The 7908-nt window shown below is 39.5% G+C and overlaps 1 non-coding gene across 1 annotated transcript; it reads right to left on the reverse strand.

The window, feature by feature from the left end:
* Positions 1–329: 329 nt before the first annotated feature.
* Positions 330–435, reverse strand: LOC122039297. Its single transcript, XR_006128149.1, has one exon. It is a non-coding gene; the product is annotated as a small nucleolar RNA R71 (small nucleolar RNA).
* Positions 436–7908: the final 7473 nt, after the last annotated feature.

A 7908-nucleotide genomic window follows, 5' to 3' on the forward strand; every position in this document is an offset into this window, starting at 1 on the left:
AGAGGTTTTCGATCTAGTATTTCAAGACCTTCAGTGGAAGCTAATAACTTTGTGATCAAACCCGCAATTATATCTTATGCAAGAGAACCAATTTGGTGGAGGACCTCATGAAGACCCCAATCAACACTTAGAGGTCTTTTATGAAATATGTGGTACCATGAAAATGAATGGAGTTCCTTCAGAAGCAGTTAGATTATTATTATTTGGGTTTTCTTTAAGAGATAGAGCAAAGCAATGGCTGAATTCTTTGGCCCCTAATAGAATCACCACTTGGGAGCAGTGTGAGCAACAGTTTCTTGATAAATTCTATCCACCAAACAAAACAGCTCATATGAGGAATCTAATTGCAAGCTTCAAGCAAACTGACTCAGAATCTCTTTTTGAAGCATGGGATAGATATAATAGTATGCTCAGACAATGCCCACATCATGGGTTGGAAAGATGGTTAGTGTTGCACACTTTTTATAATGGTATCAACTATCATACCAAAGTGTCCCTTGATTCAGCTGCTGGAGGGGCACTTATGAATAAAAGTTTAGATGAAGCTGAAGAAATTATTGACAGTGTAGCATGAAATCATCATCAATGGGCAAATGAAAGAAGTGGTGGCTATTCTTCTGTAAACCCAACAATTAAAGCATCAGGGAAGTTTGATGTAGATGCAGTCACTCTTTTGTCTGCAAAATTGGACGCTCTTACAAAGAAATTTGAGAATATGGGGACTAGTGCTAATATGGTCAATGCTATTAGTACATCTTGTGAAGTATGTGGGAGTTCAGAGCACTCAAATGACTCATGTCCATTGGGAGCTATCACTGCACAAATCAATCAACTGGAACAATGTGATGCAATCATGAGTTACAATCAAAGGCAGAACAACCCATACTCAAATACTTATAACCCTGGATGGAAGAGCCATCCCAATTTTTCTTACAGAAATAATCAAGATCAAGGACCATCTATGGGGGCAAGACCAAATTTTCAAGCTGGGCAACAAAATTTTCAACATCTATCTTCTCAAGGCTTACCAAAGTCAAATATTGAAAAGATGCTTGAAGAAATTATCTCAAGTCAGAATGAAATGAAGCAAGATTTAGCAAAGCTCATTCAGAGAATGGATAATTCTGAAAAGCATCAAAAGATCCAGGATAGTCAAATTGCCCAACTAGCTTCCTCATCATCCAGAGCACCAGGACAACTTCCAGGAAAACCTGATGTGAATCCTATGGAGCATTGCAATAGAATTGAGCTTAGGAGCGGACGGACCTTGGGAGACTCCCAAGTGATTGCTCCAAAAGGGATACAAAAAGAAGAAGAGCTCTCTCCTCTTATACCAAATCAGATTCAAGCTAATGAGAAGAGTACCATTGAGGTTAAAGAGACTCTCCCACTGAACCATCAGAGCAAAGCTGTCCCTTTTCCTCAGAGACTTACAATGCTCAAGAAAGATGAAGAATTTGGCAAGTTTTTAGAAAAAGTTAAGGAAATTTGTGTAGAGGTACCTCTTATTGATGCTATTCTTCAAATGCCTAGATTTGCCAAATTCCTGAAGGATCTCATGTCAAACAAGAGAAGAAGAGGAGAGGTTGAGACCATTGCGCTTAGTGAGGAATGTAGTGCTATTTTGGAGAAGAACACTTCCCCAAAACTAAAGGACCCAGGGAGCTTTATTCCTTGCAACATAGGAAAAGAATTTTTTGAAAAAGCTTTTTGTGATTTGGGGGAAAGTGTTAGCCTCATTCTCTATTCAATTTGTAATAAATTAGGTCTCAAAAACATTAAACTTACTACTATGGCACTTCAACTTGCCGATCATTCCTGCAGGTACCCTTTGGGTATTATAGAAGATGTGCCAGTAGAGGTGGATGGGAATGTTATTCCCACAGATTTTGTCATGTTGGACATGGAAGAGGACCCCAGGATTCCTATCATATTAGGAAGACCTTTCCTTGCTACAGCTGGAGCTATAATTGATGTCAAAAATCATAAGCTTTCTTTGGTAATTGGTAAGGAAAGGTTGGAATATGATTTATCTAATATCTCTAACCATGTCTCGTCTCTTTTAAATGCTTGTAGCAGGACAAGCATTTATAAACTTGAGGAATGGAATTTCCATCCTCATGGAAGGCCACCAAATGAAGGAGACAATGTGGTGGAAGATGTTGGGAGAAGATCTCCCAACAAAAACGAAAAGTATATCTGTCCTCCAAGGGCGAGGAAAAGAAGTGAATGATCAAGTTTGGTCGAGCTAAAGACCTTAAACAAGCGCTTCTTGGGAGGCAACCCAAGGGTTCTTTTAGTTAGTTTTGATTTGTATTTTAATTTCTTTTAGTTTGATGCATTCTTTTGATTTTGTTTTCAGGTTAGGTGCAAAATAGAGCCCGGTCGTGTGCTATACACGGCCAGGTAAAGGTTGTAGAGAAGGGAAGTGCTTGGGCCGTGTCATCCAGACACGGCCGTGTAGGATCTCCCGAGGAGAAAAAGGTCTAGGCCGTGTCCCAAACACGACCGTGTAAAGAATTCCGAGAAGAAAGATGGAGAGGCCGTGTCCCAGACACGGCCGTGCGAAGAATCCAGAGAAGGAAGAGGGGGAGGCCGTGTGGATCTGCACGGCCCGTGTAGGAGAGTTATTAAAGTCTTCTTTCTACCTTACACGACCAGATCTTGGTCGTGTCCCGCACACCCCCAACTCTCCAAAACATCTCTTTCTCTCCCAATCTCTTAAAAACTCCTCTCTAATCTCTCAAGATCTCTTAGATCCGGATTCTCCTCCTCTCTAAGACTTGGACTTTTTGTTCTCCTAACCTAAGATCTTTGCTCTTTGAAGTTTTGTTCTTTGAGTTCCATTTTTCCAACCCTAGATAATTCTTCCCCTATCTAAACTCATCAAGATGTCCAACATTTTGAAGAAACTTCGCAAAGGAGGTGGTGGATCCAGTGGAGACAAAGAGAAGGAGCCATCAAGGGACAAAGGAAAACAACCAGTGAAGGGCAAAGGCAAAAGGACTTCACGCAACGAAGGTAATGACAATGAATTCAATATTGTGTTTAGAAATGATGATCAAGAAACTAGATTTGCAATTCTTGTCAATAGAAAGATAGTGTGTACTAGATATATAGACCCAACTGTTCTTGATATGCTTGGAATTAGGGAAGATGTAGATTTGATGATTGGGTTTTTGGATTGGAGTGATATTATGTACACACATTTGCCTACATATCCTCGTCTTGTTTTGGAATTTTTAAGTTCATTGGATGTCCATTTTACTAATGAAGATGATTATTTTGGAAAAATCTCATTTAGACTAATGAATCAAGAATTTCTATGGGCATTTAGTAACTTTAATTCTTGTTTTGGATTAACCACTGGTAGCCCTCGTAGGTTTGATCCAAGGTTTAATTGGAATCATTTTTGGAATGCAATAACTGGGTTAGATCAACCTTATGAGCCTTCAAGAGCTAAGGCCTCCCATATGCAAAACCCCATCTTTAGGTACTACATAGAGTCATAAGTAAAACTATTTTTGGTAGGGGAGAGAGTGATGGGGTGGTTAAAAAGATAGAGCTTTATGCTTTATGGGCTATGCTTTATAAGGTTGAATTTGATTCTGGTTTTCATTTTGTTCAAACCTTATTAAGATCTGCTAGGGCATCATCGGGATCAATTGTTTTTGGTGGTTTGATTACCCGAATAGCTTATAATTTAAATCTTGATGTTGATGGGTTGGAAATAATTCATGGTAATGACATGATTGACATTGATGCATGTCTTGCTATGAAAATGATCGTTCGGGATGAGAATGGTTTCGCGTTTCCTAGGAGGAGTGGTTCTCCTTTACCCCTTCCTTTTCCTGAACGAACTACTATTCGTAACCCGGCTAATTGGGTAATTTCTGAGTTAGATTTTGAGGATAACCATTCTATACCTGGAGACACTGAGCCACATCATGAGCCCTCATCATCTGGACACCCGCATCCTTCTAGTTTTATGGAGCCTGCTAGGCATTCTTTTGCATATGGCACGGGATCTTCTAGGTTTGATTTTTCAGATTTTCGTACGTCTCTAGAATCACTTCATGAGAAGCAAGATGCCCAACGAAAAATGTTGGAGGGGCGCTTCTCTTTATCTGATGATCAGTTTAGGGAGGTACAAAATCATTTTCAGTTTAGGAGAAATTTTCAAGGTCAAGTGGCTGAGTTTGTGCAGGATTATGATACTGATCAGGCTAGGATGAGAGATTTTATGGAGAGCATGATGCTTACTAGCCAACAAGTAGATGCTTTATATGAGTATCATAGATCCTTGGGTGAGATTCCAAGTTTTCCTAGTTTTCCTATTGGCCAACCACGTCGTAGACCTCCTTTCCCTCGTCCACCTCCACCTCCTCCACCATATTGATTTCATCGGGACGATGAAAATTTTAAGTCTGGGGGGGGGGTGTCATGTAGTTTTTAGTTTTTGTTAGTTTTTCATGTTGGTTCTTATTTTCATTGCTTGTTGCTTTATTTTGCTTGTTTTTGAAATAATCATGGCTTTTGAGAACATCAAATCTTCACTTATATGCTTTCTTGGATTCAAGTGAAATGTTAGCACGATTATTGTCTTGATTCATGATGTTCGAATGATGCTAGTAGTAAACTTTGTGTAGTTCTTTTTTCTATCTTGGGAAGCATTAATAAGCTAAAAATCTTATGGTGATGAGTTTTAGTTTTGGTTCAACCTTAAGGATTTTATCTTCACTACACTTGTGCTTGATGCTTGAATAGTTGATGTCATTGAAATAGTCATGATTCATCTTGTTTGCTTAGTACTTGGTTTCCATGGTGATTTCTCAACTTTCATTTTGGTTACTGGATGAGGCTCAAATCATTAAAGCTCATTTGGAAAAATCAAAATATCCCAACATGTGTGCTAAAAGTACATTTGTGAATAAGTTTTGCACAATGCAAACACTTGAAAAAAAAAGGATATAAAAACAGTTGTCATGAGTGGAATCTAGCAAGTCACCCCTTTGAGACCGAGTTAGGTTACTGGGGAAATGAATGCTTAGCTTCCCTTGAGATTGAGCACACCTTTGAGACCTTGGGTTAGTTGAGAAATATGAACCAAGTGAATGGTGAGTAAGTGCCTATCACTGGTTACTTGTCTTTCACTGGAAACACTAGGAATTCAAATTTGATGACGACTTGACTAGGACATGGATTGAAACTTGAAGGGTGTTGAGTTACTTTTACACTGTGCATAAGATTCTCATGCTTGAACCATACTTTACTTGTTTCCATGATCACGCTTGTTAATGAAACTTTTTGATAGAGTTAGGAAAGTGCACTAGGTTTTATGAATGTGTTGTAGAACATATGAATTTAGACTGCAGCATTTTGCTTGAGGACAAGCAAAGGTTTAAGTCTGGGGGTGTGATGTGCGTAGATTATATACTCTTTTATGCATGTTTTTACGCACATTTACATACTTTGAGCATGCTTGATCTATGCACTTTTATATTTCCAGCTTTCCTTTTAGCATATTTACTCTTTTGGTTCGGAGATCTGCTTTTTGTGCATTTTCTGTACACAGGAGTCGAAATTGGTGAAGATTATGCGTCCTCGGGCAAGCTTGGAAGGAATTGAAGGGAGGGAGCCTCAGGCCGTGTACCACACACGACCGTGTAGTTTTAACAGGAAGGGAAGAGGACATGGCCGTGTGAATCTCACACGGTCGTGTCTTGATTTGAAGAAATTAGAGCAGATGCCTTACATGGCCGTGTAGATCTACACGGCCGTGTGAGGTTTCCAGAGGCCAAGCAGGTGGTGGCCGTGTGCACCACACGACTGTGTAGCATTTCCAGAGAATAGAAGGGTCCTGGTCGTGCGAGTCACATGGCCGTGCAGCTTTGGCAGAGAAGGAACTAGACATGGCCGTGTGAATCTCACACGGCCGTGTCATGGGGCCGTGTGGCGCCCGATTTCCTCTTCTATTTAAACCCTCCTTCATGAATTGAAAGGGGATCTCTCCCCTTTTGGGAGAAGGCAAGATTTGGTGGTATCCTCCCATTCTTGGGAGGATTTCTGGGCGATTCGAGGGGAGTTCTTGACGATTTCGACTCCGGAGCGAGGATTGGATCCGAAGACGAGGCTTCTTCGTAGATAAGTTTTCTCTTTCCCCCTTTTCTTGGTTTCTTGGATTGGGGATTTAAGAAATGCTTGTAATCTTTATTTCTTCAGGTATTCTTCCTCGATTCATGGAGTAGATCTTGTATTCTAGGATTAAGGGAGTATTTGTATGATGGATTGATGTAATCTCTTATGGATTTGCCAATTTCTTGTTTCAATGACATTGTCTTGCTTGTATCAATTAGATCTTGAATGATTAATGGTGATTTGTGCTTAATTCTCATTCTTGATTGATTGTTTGGATTTCTTGTGGACTTTATAAGGATAAACTCTCACTCGATCATCCGAGGGATCCACGTGACAGGTGCAAGCCCGTGTAAGGACGTTTGAGAGATAATCTTGAAGAGGAAATAGGAATATTCAAGAGAGTATGATGGATCTTGTGATTAGTTTCTTGTATCTTGATAGATTAATAAGTTGTGGGCTTCTATGTTGATATCCGAGGAAGGCATAGTAATAGGTGTGCTTCTGTGTAAGGACAACGTAGGTTCACGTCTAATTGATCATATTTAGATACATTTCTCAGTCCTTAGCCAGTTATCTATTGCAAGAGAGAACCGGCAACTTTCTACAAGTGTTTGGCAATTGAGGGATAAGAATTGGTGAACCATTTACATTCAAGAAATCTTACAAAGAAACCGAAACTCCTAGAATCTCCCTTTATCATAACCCAAAACACTAAACTCTTGTTTGTTGATCTTTAATATTAGATTTGTTTACCTTCACTTTGTATTTGAAACAATTGGATAGTTGTTTACCTAATTCGCATTGAGACATTTCTAGTGCTTATTCCAGTCCCTGTGGATACGATAATCTTTTATATTACTTGCGACATTTTCGTACACTTGCGGAGCGTAACAGAAGGGCGAGGTGGACCTACGCGTAGGCAATGGAGCAAGGGTTACTGCTGTTGCTGTAGGAACTTATCATCTATATCTGCCTTCTGGGCTTGTATTAGAATTAGATGATTGTTGTTATGTGCCTGCTTTAACTAAGAAAATAATTTCAGTTTCTTGTTTGGAAAAGAAAGGTTTTTTATTTATAATAAAGAACAAATGTTGTTCAGTTTATTTAAATGATATGTTCTATTGTAGTGCACCTCTGATGAACGGACTCTATATTCTAGACCTTGAGAACCCTATCTGTAACATAAGTACCAAGAGGTTCAAGTCAAATGACATGAACCAAACCTATCTCTAGTACTGTCGCTTAGGTCATATAAATGAGAAATGCTTATCCCAGCTCCATAAAGATGGTTTGCTGGACTCATTTGATTTTGAATCATACGAGACATGCGAGCCATGCCTTCTAGGCAAGATGACCAAGACTCCCTTTAGTGGAAACAGTGAGAGAGCGACTGACTTATTAGGTCTTATACATAGTGATGTATGTGGCCCTTTCAATGTCACTGCTAGAGGTGGTTATAGGTACTTCATTACATTTACTGATGACTTCAGTAGATATGGTTATGTGTACCTGATGACACATAAGTCAGAATCCTTTGAAAAGTTCAAAGAATTCAAGAATGAAGTATAAAACCAGCTTGGCAAAAGTATTAAGATACTTCGATCAGATCGAGGTGGTGAATACCTTAGCCATGAGTTTTGTGACTATCTAGCTGAGTGTGTGATTCTATCTCAACTCACTACTCCTAGAACACCACAGTGGAATTCTCAACCGAGTTCCATCTAAGGCTGTAATAAAGACACCATATAGGATATGGACTGGGAGAGATGC

This window comes from Zingiber officinale, chromosome 1A, assembly GCF_018446385.1.
Source record: "Zingiber officinale cultivar Zhangliang chromosome 1A, Zo_v1.1, whole genome shotgun sequence".
NCBI lineage: Eukaryota > Viridiplantae > Streptophyta > Magnoliopsida > Zingiberales > Zingiberaceae > Zingiber > Zingiber officinale.